The sequence below is a fragment of the Adiantum capillus-veneris genome, chromosome 30 (genome assembly GCF_014529385.1).
Source record: "Adiantum capillus-veneris isolate H3 chromosome 30, ASM1452938v2, whole genome shotgun sequence".
In the NCBI taxonomy this organism is placed as follows: Eukaryota; Viridiplantae; Streptophyta; class Polypodiopsida; order Polypodiales; family Pteridaceae; genus Adiantum; species Adiantum capillus-veneris.
In genome coordinates this window covers 66,243,345-66,269,466 of record NC_140960.1, presented here as the reverse complement: position 1 = coordinate 66,269,466, position 26,122 = coordinate 66,243,345, and the positions used below count along the sequence as shown (strand labels likewise).

The following is a 26,122-nucleotide window of genomic DNA, read 5'->3' as shown; positions in this document are numbered from 1 at the left end:
ACTTCTTCCCTGCATTGAATCACTCCTCCTGGCGTATTGAGACTATTTTATCTCAGGATATAGTGTTCAATTGGCCATTCATAATCATCAAATAATAAAATTTGTCTTAATGGGAAGGAAACTGAGCCAAAAGCTGAATGGCCATATCCTCTAAATGATCTTCTTGCCCATATGAAGTATTTTATATTGGAGTTATTGCATGTTGTTGAGAGGGTCTCTCCTGGAACTTTTCTTGGTTCATCCAGGATCCACAACTTCACCTCCAGAGGCATCCGCTTCATTGGAGACACTTGATCATACAATGAAGCAAGTCAATTCCACATCATCTTCGTGTCCTTTATCAATCGGTTGTGACAAATGATAGATGGTACACTATTGAGGATATTAAATGATCCTTGAATGTGTGCATTGACATGCTCTCAAAGCTTTGCTCCCACTGAATCCTTTGGCTTTTGAAAGTAGGTACTAACAAAGACTCTGTTCACTCATGTGAGTAGAATTGGGACTGTCAAATGAGAATCATCACCCGACTTCTTTTTCAAGAAAATCTTGGTCTAGATTGAACAAATGATGATACAATGGATTTGGATGCTGAGATGTTGATGGAATCTTGTGGTAGTAGCTTCGATTTGCTAGCCTAAGGGCTGAAAACTAAAAACTCTAGGCTGATTTGACTTGGATCTACAAATTGACAAAAGGCTAAAGAGGCAAGTGGGACTTCCAAATTGTAGTAAGATCATGTCCCACTATTGATCATATTTGTGTAAAGACCAAAGTGCATTACAATCATCAACCAACCAACAGTCTTGTATAAGAGAAGCATAGATATGCAGGCATAAATTGCATCAAAAGGAGTGTCCCATAAATTCCAATCCTGCATACGGCATCCACTATCCATCGGCGGCAAAATGGGGAGGAAAACAACCAGCATATGCTAAAGCATGTTCCAAATCTGACGCGATAATGTAGACTAAGCCCAAAGTGTTCTATTGTGTGAGAAAAAGTAAAAAAAATCCCCAAATGAATCCACCACCTCATCCACCGTATGTAGGCCACGACTAGAGAGGAAGTAAGCTTGGCAAGGTGATCAATCAACCTAGGTAAGAGAGAACACCCTGAGCCAATGAATGCTTTCCAAACACAACAAATGCCCACCTGCTTGCTGTCTGCCATGCCAAGAGAGATGATCCGTAATAGCTTTCCAAGTAGAGAGCAAGCCAGAGGTTATCAAGCAACCAAGAATACGATCAACCATATTTCCAAACACAATCTCCCAAAGGGAAGTCTGCCAATGACCAAGACGCTTTGGAGCGCGAAGTTTCTCCATTTTAACAAATGGAGGCCTTCCTTATGAGAACTAGTGCACCACAAGTGAGATACAAAGCTATACATAAGCAATGAGAGGCAGGAGCAAGGCCAGTGCAACAACGGCCAATAAAACTAAACATATGTCGTCATGATACTTTGCACAATACAAAGTTGAACATGTAGCGGCCATGTAGACAGTTTCCAATAGTGCAATTTGACATTCAATCACTGCATGACCCAATCAATTTGTTGGGTATTAGTCATCTGCCAACCAATAGGATATCCTAAGTGCCTGACCACCACATGTGAATCAAGAATCTCACCAGGTCACAGAAGATGATTCCAATCACAAAAACCAAGAGGCAAGAGTTTGGATTTCTGAAAGTTAGCCATAAGGCCTACTACAAGGCCAAATGTATCCAATGCCTACATAATCTCATGCACATCATCCTAGTTATTGTGGGGCATGAACAACAAATCATCAGCATAGGTATGCCTGTGAAGTCTTTCCCATTGGCCCGTGAAGATGACCGAGCAAAGTGAAGTGATCCAAATACAATAACAAAGTATGAGTGGCAACAATGCACTGAGTTGGAAACTCTGTTTGATAAAGCATCCAAGAGGCCACAGTTCTGTCAGATCCCCATCAAGGAGGCGTGAAGTTGTACTATGAGCATACAAGAAGTATATGACATTGACCAACTTTGGACCAAATCCAAGGGTCGCATAGTAGCGGCATATCAAAATCCTTTTTAGTGTCTACCTACATTATCAAAACATCTTGCTGGGTATAGTTGGTATATTCCATTCCAATCAATACACTAGCCAGGTTATCCAAAAGATGGCGACGAGGAATGAAGCCATACTGCGTGGAATGGATACCAGAGATTTTATATATAACCAACATAAGAGGAATCGATCGCCAATGCAAGAGCTACTCACAAAGCTCTTGTTTACGCAACAACTGCAGCAAACCCTCTTTCCTAGACATCGGCAACTTGTGTTTTGCCCACACAACATTCATCATGTAAAGGTTCTTTCAAAGGCTCCACACTGACACCAACCATGTGAATGCCATCTTTTGAGAGCAAGCAATGCTAAGTGCAATTCATTTTCTGTAAAATCCACCTCTATGGCCAAAGCATCTTGAGGCAGGACAATTGAATGCATTGTAGATAACAAAAGCTGGCATGCATGAATAAATTCAGCAGATGCCGTGAGGGGAGCCGCAAAAACATTCCTAAAATGGGACACCATGACATCCGCAAGCTCACGCTTTGAGGCTTTGCGAGCTCCTGGTCGGAGCATAACTCGCTTAATAGTTTGAGAAGCCCTTGAATGATGCAAGTGCTTAAAAATTTGTTTCATCCCTTGTCCACAAACGCTTGATGGCGAGCACGAGTCTACCATTTGTCCAATTTTTGTTTACCATTATGCTGTAGACACATCGAAGGACTGTCGATTCACTTTTTGACAAAAAAGCATGTGTCAACTAAGAGTTGGATCTATTGATACACATGCTTGGCATCCTCAATATCACCACGCAATTGAAACATGTAATGCTTTCCATAATCCTGAATTACACTCTGCACACGTGCAACAAAGCGAACCCATGCAATATCAGGATCAAGATACATTTGGGCAACCAGAGGGGGAATAACATCACAAATCATCTCACAGAATGCTTTGTGCAAAAGATATGCATTATTGATGTGCAACAGAAATTTCTTAGAAAGAGGTTGATCATACTGTAGTTGCCCAAAGTGCAACAACATCAAAACGGGAGCATGATCAGATAAAGGCAAAGAATAGTCTATGCTCGTTTTGCATTGGAAAATCATCAAATTGTTGCATGTCAAGGAAATACCACCGATCTAATCTTGCACGATATGCAGAGAGAGAATTTTGATGAAATGTGTACTTTAAAACAACAAGATGCAATAGGGTCCACAAGTACAACATCTGTGTGCATGCAACGAGATCTGTCCAAGCCTGCAATTTGATGCTCAGCATGTGCGAATGTCCTGTGGTGTTGCGCGCAAGTGCGTGCGTGCACACACACACACACACACACAGAGAGAGAGAGAGAGAGAGAGAGAGAGAGAGAGAGAGAGAGAGAGAGAGAGAGAGAGAGAGAGAGAGAGAGAGAGAGAGAGAGAGAGAGAGAGAGAGAGAGAATCCTTTCATGTTTTCGAGATGATGCCAGGCTATGGTGACATTGTACAACTATCGCGATACAGACATATAGAAGCACCCGAGTGAATGTTGGGATGGAAATGGGCAAGGAGGAAATCATCTGGTCAATGGTGAGTGGGCAAGCCACTCTGCAAGGGGACTGCTCCAAGTTTCACAATGGCGTACCACATTGATGCATGCGCAACCCAACAATTGTTGAGCTTCTACCAAGGGTTGCTTACAACAGCCATATCTCAAACTTTTGTCAAGGAGACTTAATCTCGTCATTATGTCTGCAAATACCAATACCATGGTCAAGCTTCCCACGAATTTGACCCTCCCAACTCTCCGGGGCTTGGATACACTCGTGGCGAGCTTGTTTCCAGTAGTAGACGATAGAAGAAAGACTCAAGCTCTAAGTACGTAATCTTTTACTTTGCAAGAGGGAGTCGGTCATTTACGTTCTTCAACGTGCACAATATATAGTGAGGTTGTAGGCTTGTATGTATATGCTCTTTGAGTATAAGCATCAACACTAATGCTGAATGGTTATGTTTTTTGTTTGAGCTAGATGGGTTAAACAACATTACAATGTTGATCCTCCAATATTTTATGGATTTCAATTTTGTGATAATTTAGGCTTTCATGGTGTTTTAATAAAAAATGGGCATGTCTTCCATTGGGAATTGACTACAAACATGTATCTTAAATCAAAGGACATCCAAGTGGTTGTGAGCAAAACATTGATATGAAGAGCAAGGAATTGTAAATGATGTGGGCTACTTTATTTGTGCGGTGACATGGAACATCACATGTACGTACTCTCAGTTTCTAGCCTAGAGGGGTCCTAGTTGCTGTGTCTCTTTCTCCTCATTTTACAACGACACAATTATCCCATGCTTTGACATGTGCTTGTGGCTATCATACCAAAAACACTTACTATAAGTAAGCTTCTCTAGTTTTTCTCGTGCTCCAAATTTTTTGTCTGCTTAGTTGGATTGTGTCTTTCATAGACTTCTACAAGATATTGGTGCACATACAAACATGGCTGAAAATTTCTTTGCATCAATGCATTCTTGCAGTATTTCTAGAATTATAATTGGACCACATGCGTGTTAGATATCTAATACCAACCACTCCAAATGTTCCTTGCTTAGGGAAGTGGTCTCTACCCCCCTCAAGGCTCCCATGTTGCATATAGGGGTTGCAATCTCTCATGCAAACACAACACATAAACCCCAACAACAACACAAACCCAAGCACCACATACACAATTTGGGACCACCTAATTTTTTTTGGCCACAAACTAGGACGGAGAGAGAGAGAGAGAGAGAGAGAGAGAGAGAGAGAGAGAGAGTTTAATCTATCTACAATATACATAACACATGAGATGAACTACAAAAACCAATGTCTACAGTCAAAGTCCATAATCATGTATTCCTTTCGACTGAATATCTAAAAAATACATGCCAATGCCAAGCCATATTAGGGAAAGAAGGTCCTGATAAATGTTACAGTAGAAAGTATACAGCATTTCATCCTCTCAAATAGTAGCCAAGGAAAGGACACCCTTATCTGCATCCACAGTAAGAAAACAAACCATTCGTTAGCTTCCAAACAGCATTGCAGGTAACTGGGGTGACCTAGTTGTCATCCATGTCACCAAGGTACCAAAAGAGAAAAAAATCATGCTGCTAAGGTTTAGAATTTGAAAACAACTTTTCAGTTCTGGTTCAAGTTGTATTCTTTCCTTCCATTCTTTTAAGTGAAATTTTTATAACCCAGAACAATGTTCATGCTATTCCAATTGTTTCATATGTTAATATGTAGTCAGATTTTAGTGTTATCAATTAGATTTAAATAGTCAATGACAAGGACTGTCTTTTTCTTCCAGTACTTTAACCATCATAAAGATTTCAGAGAACCTAATTTTAAATAAATTTTAACAATCTTTTGAGCCACAGCCCCATTTCAAATGAAATTCACAATAATGATAAGAACCTTTTACAAGCAGCCAATCGGTCTAGGCAGCATTTTAATTCACCAGTAATCCAGTCAAAAAAGTCCAATAAACCTTTCCCATATACCACTACCATATACTGCCAGGAGTTGGCAAAAATTATCGGCAAAAAAACAGTCAAGACCAGCAAGGGGTATCTTGCCTTTACATACCTCAATCCATGGCAAGGATCTTCACGAAACTTTATACAATCATACAAGATCCGAGACCCAAGTCAGCCAAAAGTAGAACTTTTACTCGTCCTGCTGTCTAGGCAGCATTTTTATCCATCAACAAATCAATCAAATTAGCCAGTCCACTTACCAATATACCATTTACCAAATACTGCCAAGAGTCAGAAAAAACAGTCGGCAAAAAAAACCAGTCAAGACCAGCAATAGAAAGCTTACCTTTCCATCATCGGCAAGGAACCTCACATAGTCATACACTAAAAGTCAGTCCCACCACTCAGCATTATCAGATAATGCTAAGACTTAGGGTATGTCAGACCCCTCAAACTGAGAGGGAAGAGCAGTCCAGTAGCCCGAAACTGCTCTCTGTTTCACACTTTACTCCTTGACAGATAGAGTGAGCTATGCAACAGTCCGCACCTGAAAAAGTGTCTGCAAAATATCCATAGAAAGAAAGGCAATCCAAACTGCAAATTGGCTAAGACAACATACGATAGCATAAGCTATCCTATATCAAACCATGGCAAGGATCCGATCCTTCCTTTATTTCATCATTCCCAGTAATACACCCGAACTAAACCCACCATGCCATGGATACATGGTCAGTACCACCTTTAAAGCATATTGGATTGCTTGCAGGTTCCATTACGCTATAATGATTACCCGAAATTCAAATTACCATAAGTGTAATCATCTCAACTGTCTCTTGCTCGGCAGCAAATATATAAGCAAGCAATCCAGTCAGTCTAAAAACAACAGTCAAATAATAGTGCAAAAATAGTCAACCGTCTCTTGCTCGGCAGCAAAAATATCCGCAAGCATATACCCTCACTCTATCCAATATGCCACCAACATATAGTGCCAAGAGTCTAAGCATACTCATCCCAAACAGCCTATCAGTAGTGACTGTACAGCAACCCAGTTGGTCTAGAAAAACAACAGTCACAAAGTAGTGCGAAAAAGCCAGGTAGCATGATTAAAGCACAGAGAGATATCCATTCCCATACACGCCAAGGGTTAGGGTAAGTCAATCCGACCATAAACTCAAATATAGAGAAGACCAGATCCATAGCCGGAGACCCTATCCTCTCCAAATCCAAACCTTAAATTGGATACACAGAGGCATGCTACACCCCCGAACAATACCGTCCAGATTTTTTAATATAGCCTTTATAGAGAAATACTAACCAGTCAGCTTTAGGTAAGTACTTTAGAAAGCATGCATTACCTCATACCTATCACTCAAAAGAGCATCTGAAATCTATTCTTCTTGTAGTTAGACAAATGGTCAGTCGACAACTTCTAAGGCCAGCATAGAGTAGCTCCGAGTATGAGGTAATCATCGAGCATGTACAACATGGCACCGCCCCACAGTACTCTCTGCGGTAATCAACAAATAACTATATGCCATACCCTTCTTATCCTAAAGATTATTTACCAATGCAAAAAAAATTCCGCATAAGTACCTCTGTAGAGTCGACCTGTGCTTTCTTGCTAGGAGCCATCACCAAAATTGCTTGCAGAGTACGAAGCACACACCCGTTTGAATGCACACAACAGAATAAAGAAAAAAACCTTAACCGAATGGAAGCTAAGTGAGCCGCAGCTCACCTTATAAGGTTATTGGCTGTGGAGCCCGATCCGTAGTAGATGGCTCTGCACCCCTTGAGTATCCACCCACCAAGTCAGAGGATATGCGGCGGTGCCACTTGCAACAACCCCAGAATGGAGCAGGCGGCGATCATTTCCTGCATTGGCTCGTGTATCGCTGTCACGCCAGCATGATGGCCCAAAAAAAATAGTGATACTCTTAGAGCCCCAATAGGCGCCTTAAATTTTTAGTTATTCCCCCCATGGGCTCTATTCCCACGTATTATTACCTTTACCTCTCCCCACAAGAGCCATAGGCCTAGAAAAATGTACCAAGTCCAAAATCCCAACCTCAAGCAGTGCTACACAAGAGATATTTCAAAAAAAGTCTCATTAACCGGGGTACCTATCTGATAGTGTTTTCAATCCATACGGAGAGCAATCATACCCTCAGTAAATATGAGACATTATGCCATCTTATGATTGTCAAGGATTTTAAGGTGGAAATTAGTGATAAATTATGGCAGTAGAATATCTATAGCCTGATTGTTGTACAATGGATACCCAGATACAATGTGGAAAAAAACAAGAGAGATATTTTATCAGGGTTGCGAGAAGCCCAATGATACTTCACGATAGAATTCCCAATTATTCCTATCTGGGTGTAGAGGGAAAGAGAGTTAGAGAAAAAAAGATCTTCCCTTGGAAGTTTGCAAGATAAATTTCCAAAAGGGAGATATATCAGTGTTATCAATAGTATCGAGGGGTAAAAGGTACCCCAAGTATTTACCATAGATGAAGAGTCATCTATCCATTAGCAGGACACACACACACACACACACACACACACACACACACACACACACACACACACAGAGAGAGAGAGAGAGAGAGAGAGAGAGAGAGAGAGAGAGAGAGAGCAATGTTGCAATGATATCACTGTTAGCCAATGCTACTCAAAACTTCCACCCACAAGGAAAAAAATTTAAGGGCTATGGTTGATGTGAAGGACCATGTGCATAAAGAAATTAATAGTAAGCATGGCTCAACAAGAATTGCAATGCTCAAGAAGAGAATTCTGAGGCTAAAGGAAGGGCGATTGTTCTTTTTTTTTGAGCTTTTCATTTTGATCTTTTTCATGAAATGTAAAACTATTTTGAGCTTTTTCCTTATTTAAAGCATTTTTCCTTTTTATTTCAACATCTTTTACATTCTTGCAATTCACAGAGAAATATTCAACAGGAAAATATCACCTCACATTGAATAATTAAACACCTCAAACTTACTCTCTTTAAATATGCTAGGCTAGAGAGAGAGAGAGAGAGAGAGAGAGAGAGAGAGAGAGAGAGAGAGAGAGAGAGAGAATTCAAAAAAATCCTTATTCATACTTAATCTCTTTAAATATGCTAGGCTAGAGAGAGAGAGAGAGAGAGAGAGAGAGAGAGAGAGAGAGAGAGAGAGCATTTAAAGAAATCCGTATTCAAAACAAAGCTGAACAAGGTGTCTGCATTAGTGTTTGATATGGATGTTAGAGAGAGTAGATAGTTCACAAAAGCAATGCAATTAAGATCACTTCAAGAACATGCACAATAAAACCCTAGATGTCCTATGTCAACATTCTTGAAACAAAAAATAGAGAGTGGTGTTCAATAACTGTTTCAAAAAACTATGGATGTGATACTAAACTCTCTTTTCCACATATGGACCACAAACCACCTTTTTGAGACACTCCTCATAACTATGTCAGCCCCCTCCAAGCATAAACAATATCGATAAACCTCATCACATGCCTTGCCAAGACCTCCAAATCTTGAAAACACATCTAGCACATAATCTGAGTTATCCGTGAAGGTTGCCAGGAGCCATCTACATGTGAAAATATAATACATGTAAGTCATTTTTTCACTATAAATTAAATCTATGATTATCTTCTCACCTGTAGAAGTCTGATGACCTCTCTGCTCCACCTTTTAAAGGTATATCAGAACAATGGTGTGTTCTTGATGCTCCTCCATCAAAAAAGCTTTGTGATGTAGGAAACATGCGAGGAGAGACTTTCTCCCCTGCCTCCCTATTGTATGTGGGTATAGCAACATCCGCTCGACAAAAAACTCCCACCGTGAGCTCAATTAATTACCTACATATAAGCATACGTTGTACACACTTAAATCAAAATCAAGTTAATAATGCAATCTTTCACAACAACATGGTATTTGGATTCACCTCCTCTAGGGTATCTGGGTGTTATATCCCCCATTACACATGAGAGTCCATGTGCAATGAAGTCGTAGCCCAGCCTTTATAGCATGGGTGATAATCTCTCCAATATGTTGTGCAAGACATAAAGTCACAAAAAAACCTTCATCTGCCAAGAAAGATTCTGCTACATCCATCACACCTTGCACAAGAGAAGGAAAATATATATTCCATTGCGAATTTTTTTGGTTTAATCCACCTTCGAAAAGATGTTTAGAATGAGTTTTTCAAGTAATATGGATGAAAACAAAAAGCATCAACAAAAACTTTGAGTAACCTACTCGAATTGGGCCTAAAACATCCACCAACAAAGAAGTAGAAAAATCCGCAAAGATAAGACAAAACACCTCTCGACAAAGTGCTCCACAATGGTGATAGAAGCCAAGACTTTGAGTGCTCAAATGTTTTTTAATGCTACACACAAAATGTTTGTTTCTTCGTACACCATCCACACAAAACGTTTCCTGCTTTGTACACCATCCACCTTGAACATTCAATTGATGTTGATCACAAAATCTACAAAACCTTTCTTTTACCTTTGAATGGAAAAATCATCAACATTAGCCATATCAACTAGAAGAGCATCTACCACAATAAAAAATTGAAAGCCTCCACATTAAAAATTTATCTTAATTACAAGTAACATAGTATTGTTTTGCACTATCAAGAAAACAAATACTAACAAGTAGAAACTTACCAATATTCCATGAGGTTGGTCGCCTTGATGAAGTTGGTCACTCCCTGACTGACTCAACCACTACTGAAACGCTTTTTTCACTGCTTTCTTTAGGCATGTCAATCTTTCGCCCTCCTAATGCATAGGTTGTTTTGTTGTGGTTACCCATGTTTGACCCACTCGCATGATTTTGGTGCTCTCTTTGAGGAGGTAGTGAGTGATTTCTTTCTTTTTTTCTTTGTGAGCCCCCATCCATGGTCAAGTCATGATTGTGATCCATGTCTTTTAAGTGCTCTAAAAGAAGCAGATTGTTTTTTATCTTTGTCTTTATTATCTTCCAAATACTCTACCACAAGAAAAGTTTAATGATATAACGAATATTAATTTAGCATTTACAAACTCAAGTCATTTATAAAAAAAATAAAATATTTATTTTGCATTTTTTCATGCATGAGAGAGAGAGAGAGAGAGAGAGAGAGAGAGAGAGAGAGAGAGAGGAGGGGGAGCGAGAGAGATCAAATGCTAACGAGTTCAAGAATAGTGGACTTGAATGATAGAAGGGAAATTGAATATTATAATAGAAGAATATAATAATATGAGAATAAAGAAATTTTGAGAATATGAGAATAACAAACTCAACTTTGCTTAGAATCAACTTGATGTTAAAAAAAAGTGCTATACCTACTTGCATGTAAGTCTAGTTCTTGCTTTGGGATCACCCCCAAAGGGTAGTCCAACCACCATGGGCAAATTCTGCACTCCCACATAGAAATACCCTTCTCTACCATAGAACCGGGATACATGGTATTTTCATCCTCTAGCTTTGACCAATCTTCAGTAATCATAGGCATAGTAGCAAGTGTACCATTTAAAACACATTCGAATTCAATAAGAGCCAAAGATATTGTTGGTTCATGTGATTTCACCTATATAAAATCCATTTACAAGACTCTTGTAGCTTTGGCATTTTGGAAGAGTCTCCGACACTTTTAACATCTCCTATAAGTTGAGGAAAAGCTTGCAAGCCATGACTTCTTAATTCCACCTATGGTAGTCATTCAAATCATCAAACAATGCAATAAAATCTACAGTTATTAGGAAAAAATGACCAGTTTAGAAAACAACCTTGAAAAAAGCTTCAAATCCATCTAGCAATTTGAACTCTTCAACCTCTAGCCTACTTATTATCAACAAAGCTTCATCATGCATGTGAGCCCAATAAACTTCTTTTGTAGTGTAAGCCCTAAAGTGCTTCACATCAACAAAGTGGGAAAAGACTGGATCTTTGGCCTTTGTAAGACTCATCATCTCCAATATATATTTTTTCCTTCATTATAAACCAAAAATATATCAAAAACTTAAACACCATCTTATATAAGTATATTCATATACCATTCATGTAGAAATTCTATGCTTAAGTAGAAATTTAACTCTCTTTTAATGTCACTATTTTCATTAGAATTTAAAAACATAAACAAAATACTAATAAAAAAGTATTGAAAAGTGTGATACCTTTCAAAATGTAGTTTTGAGGAGCACAAAGCATTTAACTTGTCTCGTGTGATTTTTACCATGGATGGATAATCCCAGTTCACATCAAAGAGAAACTCAATAAACTCCTCGCCATGAGCTGGATTGGCAATTGTCAAAAAATTATAACCTCTATCCTTCAATCGAGCTTCTTCTTGTTTAGTTGCCTTTTGCAATCAGCTTTCAACCTCCACATTGTCTAATCCAAGAGCTTTCAATTTTGCAGTTTCCTTTGAAATAAATGCATTAAAATCATCCTGTGTAACCACGACTACATTCAATGATTGAATCGTAAACAATATGGAAATTAAATATAGTTAATACTTAATTCAACAATTCACCTTCCAAACTAGTTGAGAATCAACAGACAAGGAGAATCATACCAAGGAGGAACTCCTTGATATATTCTATTCTCAACTGCCATCTCTATCTCAGCCCACTTTTTGTCCTCTTGAGTGAGACATGCAAGAATGCTCTCTTTATTGGTGATACCAAATTTTTGGAACATGTATATCTCATGCCCAAGATTTGGTTTCACTGTTGATCATGAAATGCTACAATAAACGTATAAACAAATGGAAAATGATAATTTAAAATCAAGATTAATTTAGAAATACAAAAGACCACAAATTTACAACTTACACATTAGTGGTGTCAAGAGCAAGCAATAGTTTGGCCTCTTTTTTGTTTCTACTTCCAAAAATTGGCATCTCACACTCACATGATATTCCTCACTATCATGCCATACTTCACAAAAGAACACCAAAGTAGTCAAAGAAGAAAGTACAACTAAATCTAGCAAACAATTAGTGCATCAAGATTACTTCTTACCTTCTTTTATGCATCACATCCATGTTTTCAGTCAATGGTTTCCATCCCATACCAAAAACAGACGCCCTCGAAGCTCTTGCCACTCCTTATTTAGCTGATTATCAAATGCAACGCTCTTTACTTGCCAAGTAGGATCCCAACTACCTTCCAGAAGAGGAGGGACAGGCATGTAAGAGCTGAAGGAATCTTTCACCCGATACCAAAAAATATCCCATTGTATCCAAGTAAGCAACATTGTAAAAAATAGGAATCAACCATGATGCAAAATTTGTAGCCACTCGTACAGCTTCATGAGCCACCAAACGACATAAAGGTATAAGTAAATAAAGGGTTGCTTCTTTATTTTAAGTAAAATTTACTTAACACATACTTCATAATACCCAACGGGATTTTTTTCCCCAAGTGTCAAGAATGTTGGGCCACATCCACCTCACCGATCCCATCATACTCTGTTAAATCTTCATCTTTAGCATCCTCACATGTTTCAACCTCCACTGTCATCCCTCGAGACTCATCTCCTCTTACATCATCCTCACTCTCCAAATGGTTAGAGCCTTCCTCCACGGCAACTTCATCAACAAAGATTTCATTTTCTATGTCTCTTTCCCCCTCGTTTGAAATGAGGACTACGAGTACGTAGCAACTACATGAGAAGATGCCTCTTGATCAATTGGATGACTTCTCTTGGAAGGACCGGATCTCAAGGTCATGTATGAAGAATCAAATGTTCTCTTGATTGACTTGCTACCTCGTCTTTTGGGAGCCATGAATTTCTACATCAATAAAGATTTGAAAAAGCGTTATACATCATCATCATACAAAAAGCAGTATACATCATCTTCCCTCAATAATTTTTTTTTACTATGCTAACATTGGAAGCAGTGAGTGTTGCTGAGAGATGGAAATTTTCAACATGTAGCCTAAACCATTCGGGAGCTGTGTTTGAAGCTCCCTTTATTATTAAAAAGAATAATGTACACCACTCTAATAATTTCTCTAATGTACACAAAATTGGCAATCCAGTATAGGATGCCCTTGAGCAAAGTGTTGTGACCTCCCACAAAAAGCCCAAAGGTGACAACAGGATTAACATGGCCGCCAAAAATGTTAACTGCAATGGCTACAGCTACAAACAAAGTCAACCCATGACAAAGCGCCACTATCACAAGACCCTCGGGGCTCAAATCTGCACCACTTGTTAATGCGGCTGCATTTCATGCCAAACATCAGTGTTTTTTTTTTCTCTTTTTTTTTTCAGTACAGGCAAGAGAAATTTTATTGCAAAAGATAAAAAGAGGAAGAAACTATTAGCTTTTGAAACTGGTCTCTCACCTTGTGTGGGATCCCGCTATGACTTAGCTTGGTCATTATGGCTCACGCTAAGGTGTGTGTTACCTGCTATGAAGAAGGTGACGCACATCTTGGCATTGTTGTCACAAAAAAACATACCTAAGTTAATCTAGTTCTTTGGAATGCGAGCAAGAGGCTAACACCGTGAATTTCCCTTACAATTAGGTTACATTTCGAGTGCATTAATTAGGTTAAAAAGCCCCCACAAGCCTACACCTAGGCACACACCCATGTACATAGCTATGAGTACACTTGCGCACACACTTAACAACACGCATTTAACTGAACGATGAGAGTATTATGTCACTTCCATAGCATGTGAAAAGCTCCCACTTAGATTTGTGTGAACATAGCTGTAGATATTATGAGCAATTTTTTTTGAGCTTGATAGAGTGTGCATTGATGGATATCTGAGTGAAGAGCATATTTTCATTTCGAGAGAGCATATTTCATTTTGTTGAGCAATGACCATACCAAAATTTTGATGCGAGTAGGTAGTCCTGAGTTGCCAAGAGCTGTCTAGATTTGTTGCGTTGTCTAGATGTCTGCTGTATTGAGTTGATGCGCTGTCTAGATTTGTTGCAATCTGTCCAGATGCCGACTTGTCCAGTTTTTTGAGCTGTCTAGAATCATCCAGATATGCATTGTCCAGATCTATGAACAGTTGTGTTGAACTACAAGCTCAATTAAAGTGCTGAATTAAGAAAACAGAGAGAAACTAGAGCTCCTCAACCGTCAGCACACGCGCTTACGATTGGGAAGCTCTTGCATCATTTCGGACGCTTACAATAAGGGAACTCTTGCATCATTTAACACATGCAGCAAGAGAAAAAAGAAAGAAAAGAGCTCTTCCTCCTCCCCCGCACCCATGCCCCCACAACTCAGGAACTGTCAGCGCGCACACTAACTATTACCGAGCTGTGGGAGCATGGGTGCGAGGGAGGAGGAGTAGATGGATATATGGTACCTTGCTTCACGGAGGCTATTGAGCTTTTGGGCAGGAGATTCACGCAGGAGATGGAGCAATCTATTAAGCAGCACAAAGCAGGGCAACATTCACTCACAAAAGTTGCTCTAGGTTTTAAAAAAATCAATTTCGAGGGCTAGAAAAATACATTTTCCCTAATCGTGAAAATAAGGGCAACTTTATAATCTCTTGGTTTTTAGGTCAAAATTCAAAGCTTATAGATGTGTTTATGTGTTAACTTATATATTTACTCAAAAACCATTTGTCCACGTTCGCCGCCATATATTGATCTCCTTCATAAATACTTATTTCTTTGTATCTTCTCCACCTTGCTAGCATGGATGAAAGAGCATCCATCATCACTTGGACAATTGGTGACCAAGAAGTTGAACGAGACGTTCAACTTAGAGATGGAAAGCTCCTCCTTAGTGCATATTTCTTGCAAAGTCTACTACCACCTCACAAACAATTTCAAACATTGAATGCACTAATACAATTTGGATCTAAATTCACCTTTGTTGAAACACCATCTCACTTTAATATGGAGGGCCATCAACATTTCATTCTTGATGCCTCTTTATTAAAAAGATATGCTATGTTGCATACAGAGAAGGAAACCAATGATGTGGAAGACTCAAAGAAAACAAACTTATTGAATGTAAGCCTTTTCTATGATGAAGCTATCAAGATATCAACCCAAGGAGACTTGCACACAAATTTGCAAAAACAATAGGACAATTATATTGTCCTCGATAGCAGCGGTGGCGGTGATGAGAAACTGTCAAAAAAGGTAAAAAGTGTGGTGGATTGGATATATCCTTTTCAACATCTCACCAATTGAAAGGATTAATGAAACAATCTCATGGGCCTATGAAAGTGGAAGAACTACCTAGAGAACACAACAAGAATTTTGTGTTTGAAGTCCCATCAACTTTTGGCAAATGTAAGTCAATGAGTGGCATGGAGAAGAAATTTGATGGACATACATGGACGCACCCCCAAAAAACCAACATCTCCTTTGGGTGTCCAGTTCGGATGAGTTATTATTTGGGCTCCTTGGAATGTCATAGAAATGTTTGTCAATACTATCTAAACAATAAAGAATTCAATAATGCATATTTTCATGGATATTTAGATAAACCAATAGGAAAAGGTTACCTTGCTCAGGAAGACAGGACAAAGATTACATTTCAGTACTACGGTAAGGTTGTCACTTGTCAAGCAATATCTCCACGCATAATTTAGTACATTTTGCCAAGGGATTGCAACATGTCAATATTGGTAGTGCATGTAGGCCACCATGAGCATGATGTGCAGAAAGGTACATCTTGTGCCACCATAGAAAAAATTCGAGGATTAGTCCAAACAATGTTGAAGATCGACAGGCCTAGTGGTCTCCCTCAAAAAAATTAAATGCTTGTGGCTCGTCAAGTTTTGATGGATTCACTCATTCTTGACAAGTGACATTCTATGGGAGATGCAAAACTTCAAAACTTTCTGAAAGAGGTGATGCCACTTGTGCAAAACCAAAGGTAAGGATACATCATTTTTGCTAATATTTATCAGTATAGTACCTAAAATTCTTTTTTCTATTGCATTACAGATTAAGGAGTATCATTGCTTCGAAAAAACAACAAGGGTCAGTGGTAATGGGAGATGGATTTGACAATATTCTCTTACTAAAGAAAAAATGTTTGTTTCCATTTTTTTCATGGGAGCCATTTCCCTAGCCAAGGAGGACTTCATGATCAATGTTTTGTTTTTAAGATGTCCACCAAAGGTCCTGGTTTAGGAGTTGATTTAATAAAATGCATGGATCATTCTGGTCAAGGAGATTTGCATAATGCTTGGGTCCATTTTGACTATACGCATCGTGTTGAAGGATGGTCAACCATGTCAGGCTCAGTTTATGACCCAAGGTGATAAATTTCTAGATGTATTTAAAAGTGATAATTTAAGCATTGACTAATATGTCTTACCATGTATACTTTCTGTCTCAGCATGAAGAGCTTGATGGTTATTGCAATATCCGAGACCAAGGAGGAAGATACAGAGTCACAAATATTATTTTGGAAAAGTCTCAATTTTGCTATGGTTGAGAATAGATATCCAATTGCAAATTTCACTGCGTTTATGGCAGATGAGGCAGATGCCAATTGGAATGCTATTCGAGCAGTCTACAATGGAGGAGCAGACAATGTAATGGACGGGGTCGTGAAAGATCATGCTTGCTCCATTCGAAGCAAAGTATCCAAAAGAAAACAAGAGCACTCATTCCAAATGAAAAACAAATGGATCATTTTTTTTTGTGTGAAAAATGGCGAACAAGTAACACTTTCTTGGAAGCACAAATGCAAGCTAGGTCAATAAAGAGATGGTGGTATGAGAATGATGTTCCAATAGAGAATCTGGTGCCTTTGAAAAATTGGTTCTCCTGGTGGGAAGATAGAATCTCACATTGAGGGGGAATTTCCATAAATGTGAGTTTTTTTGGGGTATAAATCTCACAATTATGTAGTAAATATTGTGAACTAATGTTTCTAGTCTTTCAGGATGAGTTGAGCCCATGGGATCCTGCTGCTATCCCTACTACAAACTTATCAGAGAGTATACATGCAACTTGGATTTTGGAGAGGGAGGAAAAAAAAGATCACATTGTATGATGCTTGTGTTACAGATGTCATCAACTCCTATCTTCAATGTGCAAAGAAGTTGAGATACTTCACTGGACGATACATAGGTACTAGGCCAGACATAGATTCTCTCTTGAATAGAGCACAATCAAGTTTGACTCCAACCTCGGCTACGGTGACTCGTGTGCTACATGGAATGAATGATAATGAAACTAACTTCCAAGATCCAATTTTACATGGCGACAAAGAATTGGTGCAAAGAAAGAAGAGGTCAAACCTTGGCAATAGCTCAGACCGACCAGGGTATATCATGGAGTCACGAGATTTCTCTGCCAACACGGACGACCACAAAAAATTAACTTCACAAATATGAACAATGTGACTGTGGATAACTCAGCTAGATTGCAGGAAAATTTTGTCGAAGAAGAAGGACCAACTTACAATGAAAGTACAAAATATCATAGCATGGATAATAAAGATGGTGATGATGGTGTGGACAATGCAACTCAAATTTTGGAAGAGGATATAGACAGGTCAATGTGGGCCCTTAGGTGCATGCCAATTCATTGTTGTAAAAAATGCTTTGGAAGAGTAAAAGGAAAAAAATGTGTGAATGTAATTGAGAGTCGAAGTCCTGGGTTGGTCGCACCATCATTTCGGTCAGAGCGCACATACGATGGAAAAACATTTGCTCAATGGATGTGGTTTTGTAGCCACAATTTTGAGCACACTTGGAATGTTGACAAACAAGTCAATCATAAGCCAGATACACCTACAACATGGCCAATTCAGCTTGGTACCATGATTTCAAAGGAGGAGTATGCAGGCCTTTCAAAGGCAGGTTTTCAACTACGGTGTGTAATAGTGCCAAGAGAGGGTGAATGTACAACCCCTCCTCCATCATGCGAGGAGTAAAAAATGGAGGCATGGAATCTCAAAAGAAGCTGAAAAGCGCTTGGCTACAGCTGAGAGTCTAAGTGCAAAATTGATAGAGAAAAAATAAATGGTGGCACACAATCATGTGGTTTTTTGTCTTCTTACTAGTAAATGCTATGATGTTCATACATGAGAAGATCCTACATGCACTTGTTTAGATTTTCAAAAGAGGGAGAAAGATAAGAAGGCATTTCTAGGCTGTAAGCATCTTTACTATGTATATATACGTCCTGGGTTTGGAGTGCAATCAACACATGGAAATGCATCAACCACTACTCTCTAAGAAAGATTTAGCCTTCATACTTTCTCAACCTCATCTTTTAAGTCCAGTTTCAAGATAGTGAATAGCTATTTGATCTCAAACAGATGCTCAAAGTTTTGTGCACTCAACTCTTATAGTTTAGTGGTAATTTATCCCACCAAAAAGTATTTTGGCAACTTGGACTCCCCTACTAATTACCAAATTTCATAGTAAATTCTATTTTGTTGTAACTTTTTTGTGAAACCCATTATGGTATTCAGTGAAATTTTAACAAGAAGGATTTTTTGAGCTCTATCTTTCTAGGAGAAATGAAGTATTAGATTAAGGTACCATGTCCACATTGGCAGGTCCATGTGTTGGGCATATGGTTTAGTGGTGGTTTATTTCACTGCAAAGTGTTTTGGAATTTTAGTTGTCTCTATTAATAATCAAACCATATTTATAAAGCATGTTTTATTCTTATTACTTATCAAATTAACTTTTATACATGTATTGAAGGATTATTTGTATTTGTGGCCTTACTAGTAGGAATGGCTCTATCTTGAACATTAATGTTGGATACTATATCCATATTTTGTGGTCAGTGTTTTCTAAAATAGCTTACACTAAGTGGTGAAAAGCTCAATATATATGATGAAATATGCAAAAGCTCTAACTAGGGATTATAAGGCTCGAAATTGCAAGCTTGCAAGTTTAGAACCTTCAGAAGGGCAAGGGGCAATTGAGAGAAATACTCCAAAAATGGCCTGTCTTGTTTTTAGTTGAGGGGAAAAAATATGGGTTATATTGTCGATACAAGATCCCTTTAGAATCAACTTGGAATGTGCTACTTTTGCAATTTGCAAAAGTGAAACTTTCAACTTTTTGGCTTACATAAGGCCTAGTAAACCACAAAGTTCTTGGAAGCAACTATGGATCGATGGATAATGCTTAGTGATTGGAGCCACATGAAAAGCTAATGCTGGCAAACATTTTTCCTTTAATTTTCTTGTAAGAGGGGCATTAATTAAGCATTGTCTTATGTGTATGTAGGCCATGTGAGAGATTGTCAACATTTTGTTTTTCTATCTCTATATAGAGGGACAAATAGTAGTGGGTCATGCACACTCTTTCTTATCTTCTTATATAGGCCTTTGTGGTTTTTCACCTTGTTTCTTCTATAAAAATTGGCTTGTTTGGATTTTGATAGTAAACCTCCTCTACAAGCTTTAACTTTTGTAGTAGGTGTAGGGCATGCACCCCGCATTAAGACACCCCAGATTCATTGCACCACTCAAATTGCATTGGCATGTGAAGCAGAACTACCAATCGTTTTGGAGAGTTAAGCTCACGATCAACAAAACGCAATTATGCATGGGACTACACACAGTGGAATGTTGTGGTGTGGCAAATTTTGACAATCTTACTGATGTTTTTAGCTTCACTTACAAGAGCTTGAACCCTTATGGCATTGACTACAATAAGTTTAAAGGTATTTGCTATACCTTGCACTTGGCCAGGCAGTGATGGTTTTGAGTATGCCAAGAGGTTGTGTATGAGTATGTGACTATGCACCTTAGTTGGGCTTGTGGGAGAGAGAAAGAGCTCTCATGGAGGCTTGAATTGTTGAATAGTCATGGTTACTGAATGTGTGTGTGTGTAGAGAGAGAGAGAGAGAGAGAGAGAGAGAGAGAGAGAGAGAGAGAATCGACTTCTAAAAAGGGGAGCTAATACATAAACTAAGAATAAAAATTTCTTATTTACATAACTCATACACAAAAAGGAGGGGTATATATACAAAAGGTTTGACAACCAATATCCGACAACCCTCATCTCTAGGTGGCTTCAAAGTAGCCAAACACACATATTTATCTTGTCTCACTTCAAAGCTTGCACTAGGTGTAGAAGGAGCTCCCATGCCCACCTTTCAATCCTCTCCTTGGGCATGTAATACGTAATGAAGATCCATTTATCCACACAAGATGATGTTATCCACTAAGGATGACAAGAACTATCCATAAAGGATGACAAATAATACCTTCCCTTGAATTAGAGAAGGTAGAAAAGGATCTTCAAAGTATATCTATAACCCTGCTTTTTCTTCTTTGACTACATGAACTGCTCCTTTCATTGGCTTCTTGCATTTATTGTTGTTGTTCTTGTTGATGTTACCTTGATCCTTTGAATAGCACCTAGAAGGAGGATGTCCCTTCTTACCGCAATTGCTACAGAATTTATTAACATAAAAATCCTTAGCTACATGTCCCATTTTACCACAGTCGTATCACGTTTGAATGGTGGAATCTGATGTAAAATGGATGGACGATTTGCCTTCCCTTGCCAAAAAAACTTCGTTTGTTGATGTAGATGAAATTTTTTGCTTCTTTTCCTGTGCCTAAAGCGAGCTTACGAGATCTTGAAGTGCTAGGGGAGTTGGCTCCTTTTCTTCAAGAATAGTGACTATATGGTCATAGTTGGAAAGAAGTGCACTAAGGAAGACTGTAACTTTGTCATCTTCTTCTACTTCGCATTGGATGTAGGTCAATTGTGTGCTCATGCTTTTAAGCCTATTGATCAAATTGGCTATGTCTTCCCCTTGAGCAAAGTGAGGTTGTAAAGTTGCCTTTTTAGGCTAACCTTACTCCGTTTGTCTCTAGCTCTAAAATTCTTCTCCAGAACTTGCCAAGCCTCATGTGCATATGTGCACTCATCTCTATAAAATGTACGTAATTATCATGGAGTGCAGTAATTATGATGCCAAGTGCATGTTCATATTTTTCTTGATTAAATGCACTAGATTCCTGGTTTGTATGCCTTCATGATCACTGAGAGGTGTTTTTACTACACCCAATAATGTTTCTTCATTAAATAACCCCTTAGCTTAGTTTGCCAGGTATGGAACCCCTCCCCATTAAATTTTATAATTTCTTTTTCCTCCATGATGCAAGTTCTTATGAAAAATGCCAGGGACTTGGTCTCACCGACAGAGAAACTCTATCTATGGTAGTGTCTTGCCCAATTTTACAAAGAAAATAGTGCAAGTGCAAGCTTAATAATCTCGATTGTGAAGTCACTCTTCATGAATAAAAATCATGAAGTACCTCTTCATAGGAAAGGATTAAATAATTTTTGTGTGCTTTGAGAAAGAAAAAGGTTGGAAAGCTTGATTGAGAATAACCTTGCCAATTTTTACCTGCTTAAAACTTGAAAATTGATGGCGTCAAACAGCAGGCCCCGTAGATTTGAGGCATGTGTATGTGTGGGTATGTGAGCAATGAATGCTCTTTCTTGTGCTTGTCGGCACCCTCAAGAGGTTGTGTGCGAACACACCCTCACTCAGAAATAAAAAAAAATAAAAATTGATTGACTGTCAAAGCTTGCTTTCTTTGTCAAAAAACGGGCTCTGTCAGAGAAATCAAAGTCGAACTATGTGTACATTGTTGAAGCCCGCTAATTACAGAGATGTGCGCGTGTGTGGACACACACACACCCCTTTCGATTCGTCTGCTCGTCTTGCTACTCATTGATTGTGGTTGATGCTTCCGACTACTTGCTTGATTCTTGCTACACTCGCTACTCAAACTCTCACATCACTGCCCCCAATTGCCCTGTTCAGCTTGACTCCGCCTCAATACTATCCAATTTGCTTGATTTTGCAATTTCTTGCAACACACACACACACACACACAAGAATAAGAAGAGAATTTTGACGTCATAAGAAACTATCCAAAGAGACCTTAAAGATTTCTCCGACGAGGAGAGTTGAACTCAAGACCTGTTATGAGAGAGAGAGAGAGAGAGAGAGAGAGAGAGAGAGAGAGAGAGAGAGAGAGAGAGAGAGAGAGAGAGAGAGAGAGAGAGAGAGAGAGAGAGAGAGAGAGAGAGAGAGAGAGAGAGAGAGAGAGAGAGAGAGAGCACCTACATGTTTTGGAATAGTTAGTCAAATTGCAAGAGGATGCATACAAGGAGTGGCGAAATCCATGTTGAGTAAACCTCAAACTCATGCAATCCTGGAACACATCATCAAATTGCTACCCATCATCAAATTTCTAATCATCTCATATGATTTCAAGAACACCATGCATCTTCAGGATGAGAGCACTCCCTTTTGTAGTACCGAGATCGCCTATGGATAGATGGCAAGCACAACCTTGCCTTGACAAGGAAGCTTAAATACAATGTCAAAACCCCTCACAATGGAATGCAACACAAATAGCCAAAGCTTGTAAGAGATGCACCCACCAACTACTCATCATGGAACCTGTGCAAGTGTGAGTGACTTGATTGACTTTTACAAAGGTATATGAGTCCTTTTGTGTTTAGGCACACAAGGTCAAGATAGCCACGATGATTGATAGAAGAAGGATTGCAAACCTTTGACCTCCAATATGCCACTGCCATTTGGCAGTGGCATATTGACGGATAAGCATCAAGTGCAGGTAGCACACACACATCACCATTGAAATACACCTTTCTTGCAAAAGCCTATCCTTTCGTAAAAGAGAAGGTATTCTTGTCCTTTTGAAAGAGGATCTCAGACTGCACGTTGCCTTCTTCCCCCGCTTGCATCAACAAGTCATTGTAGAACTTGATGCCCCAAAACATGGCAGTATCATCTGCAAAAGAAAGGCTTAGCATAGATACTACAACAAGACTAAATTACGAATATAACACACACACTGCATATACAGATGTCCAATGTAAAATGCCCTAATGTACAATGCATGCCGTAGTTGAGAGATTTAGTTCGAACCCAATAATTACTCAGGTAAAAAATGCAACCACCCCTTGAAGAATTTATAAGTGTCGATGGATTGGAAAATATATCTTATCAATAATCCTGTAAGGATAGGATTTGGGGCAAGAGTCTTTTGAACTTTTTGATAGAAATGACAATTTACATGTATTTTTGGAAAATTTATCCCCCAAAACCACAAAATTTTGGGTTGATCTTTTGATAAGTGATTCTGTATAATGGCATAATGATACTAAAGACAATTTAGAATAGTCATTAGGCTACAAATAGCCCCTATTTTTTTCCTTGGTTTTGATACACATACAAGCATTATCCATTACCATGGTCATATTCACAAGACCCACAAAATAATTTCAATGCTAGACATATGACATAAATACATGTGAAAGGTGGTCATGGAAACTCCTTCTACACCTAGTAAAAGCATTGAAGTGACACATAATATATACGTGTGTTTGGCTACTTTGAAAGCCACATGGATATGAGAGCTGCCTGATATTGGCTGTCAAACCTTTTGTATATATACCCCTCCTTTTACAAATAAGAAAGTTTGATTCTAAGTGTATGTATTAGCTCCCCTTTTTAGGAAGTCGATTCTCTCTCTCTCTCTCTCTCTCTCTCTCTCTCTCTCTCTCTCTCTCTCTCTCTCTCTCTCTCTCTACACACTCAGTAACCATAACTATTCAACAATTCAAGCCTCCATGAGAGCTCTTTCTCTCTCCCACAAGCCCAACAATTGGTATGAGAGTGAGCCTTCCGATCCCAAGCCCCGACCTTGTGTAATTTTTTAAAATAAAGTGAGTGGGTGAGGCAATCGCTAACGAGGGCAGGGCTATTGGATTGTAGGCAAGGGGAGAGCATCAGGCGAGCGAGTGAGATTAGGGGCAAGGTGACAAGGAGGTAGAGGTTGAGTAGGGAAGCGACTAAAAATGGAAACTTGGTGATGTGGGGTGGTGGGCGAGTTAGCGGCTTGGGTGATAGGCCAAGGGCGAGCAACAAGGTGATGGACTAGTGGATGAAGCGGATAGGAAAAAGTAACGGGACGCTACAAGAGAGCACTGAAATACCAACGCCAAATTATCGACTTCAGTAACGGGCGTCAGTATATGCAAAGCTAACTATGGAAGGAGAACCAAAAAACAATTCAAATTCTAAATTTTTGATGCCTATTTCAGCACGCATATCGATGCCTATTTAGATGCATATTCCAACATTGATTTTGGCACGCGTACTGATGCTCCTATCGATGCCTGTACCGACGAATTTTGAAAAACAGAGGGTTTTTCCTGTGCATTTTTACCTATTCCCTCTTCTTCTTGCTTGGTCTCCTCCTCCTCACTTGCTGCAGATCTGTTTCCATAGGGCTTGCTGGGACTTGAGATTTCCATTCACACGCTCCCCAACATTCATCTGTAGATTCAGATTTTCAGCAAATCAGAGAATCGGGGGACTGTCCCTGAATTGTACCATTCACTCTAATGGAGGCTTGAGAGTGGGTCTAGTGCTGTGGCGTGTTGACATTTTGGGCCATGAGTAGCATGAGCGATTGCGATTGTAGAGCAGATGGTGGACAATGTGGTTTCTTGGAAGCGCAAATAGATGAAGCAAAGTACCAAGTGAGAGAGGCAATAGGGGTTGTCTCGTGAGGGCTGCAAGATAAAGGATCCAATTTTCTGAATCTGAACCTGCATATTCAACCTGACGCTGTTGAATCAAAATGTGAAGTTGCTGAATTCAACTCTATTTGTGCTGCTGAATCAGAACTGTAGCTGGGATTTATTTCAGACAACTTGCGCAGTGCAAGAATCCTTGAGAAGTTTGGAGTGTTTCAAGTAAGAGTTATTTCAAATTTTGCACAAAGTTTACCTAGATTTCTGATTTTAGAAGTTGTATAGCATGATGAAGCAACTATGTGTCAAGATGGGAGTGGATCTAGGTATTGTATCCTATGCTCTCCACTTTCAAATTACATGTAGTCTCAGTTCAGTGTGGTGCACTGAATATGAGGGCTAACTTGTTATGTGATTTCTGATTTCTGGAAATGGGTAAAAAGAAGAAGAAGAAATGTGAGGTTTGCATGAGTAGGCAGCATGAGGTGGATGCTTGTCCGTATGTGGTTGATGAGTGCTCAAAGGGAGAGAATTGCAAAAAATGGTGCATGTTCAGATTGTGTAGAAAGCTTCGCAAAGTTGTAAAAATTTTGCATAAAGCATCATGCTTTGAAGAGATGGAGAGGGCATTAGACAAGCTAGATGACCTAGAGTATGAGTTGGAGAGTGCATATGAGTGGGTTGCTGATCATAAAGGGGAAAGACGTAAGTCATGTGCAAGTAGGAAGAAAGTGAGTTGTTTGCCAGAAGCATGTCATAAATTGAGGGATGTTTTTGAGGAGGTGTTTGAGTTGAGCGAGGATGAGGATGATGAGTGGGAATACCCAATGGGCGTGTCAACATGTCAGGGAAAGGGAGTACAAGTGGGAGGAGTGAGCCAAAGGAGCCACCAAGGACCCATAGATACCCCTAATCCGACATCATAAATTCCACCAAATGGGAAAATTCTTCACCACATACATCCAAATAACAACCATGATGTTGAAAACATGTGTAGAAGCAATGTTTTTGTATAAGATTGTCTCAGATTTGAAAATTCATCTTGTAAACCATATCAGATTTCAGTTCCAAGT

At 39.1% G+C, this 26,122-nt stretch overlaps 1 long non-coding RNA gene and 1 pseudogene across 1 annotated transcript; one reads left to right on the top strand and one right to left on the bottom strand.

Moving 5' to 3' along the window:
* Nucleotides 1-3,517: 3,517 nt before the first annotated feature.
* LOC147418118 (COBRA-like protein 2) lies at nt 3,518-25,334 on the top strand (annotated as a pseudogene).
* LOC147418119 (uncharacterized) lies at nt 8,822-10,060 on the bottom strand. The gene is made up of 3 exons (XR_015187336.1): nt 9,487-10,060; nt 9,200-9,400; nt 8,822-9,129 (listed from the first exon to the last, which is right to left on the bottom strand). It is a non-coding gene; the product is annotated as an uncharacterized LOC147418119 (long non-coding RNA).
* Nucleotides 25,335-26,122: the final 788 nt, after the last annotated feature.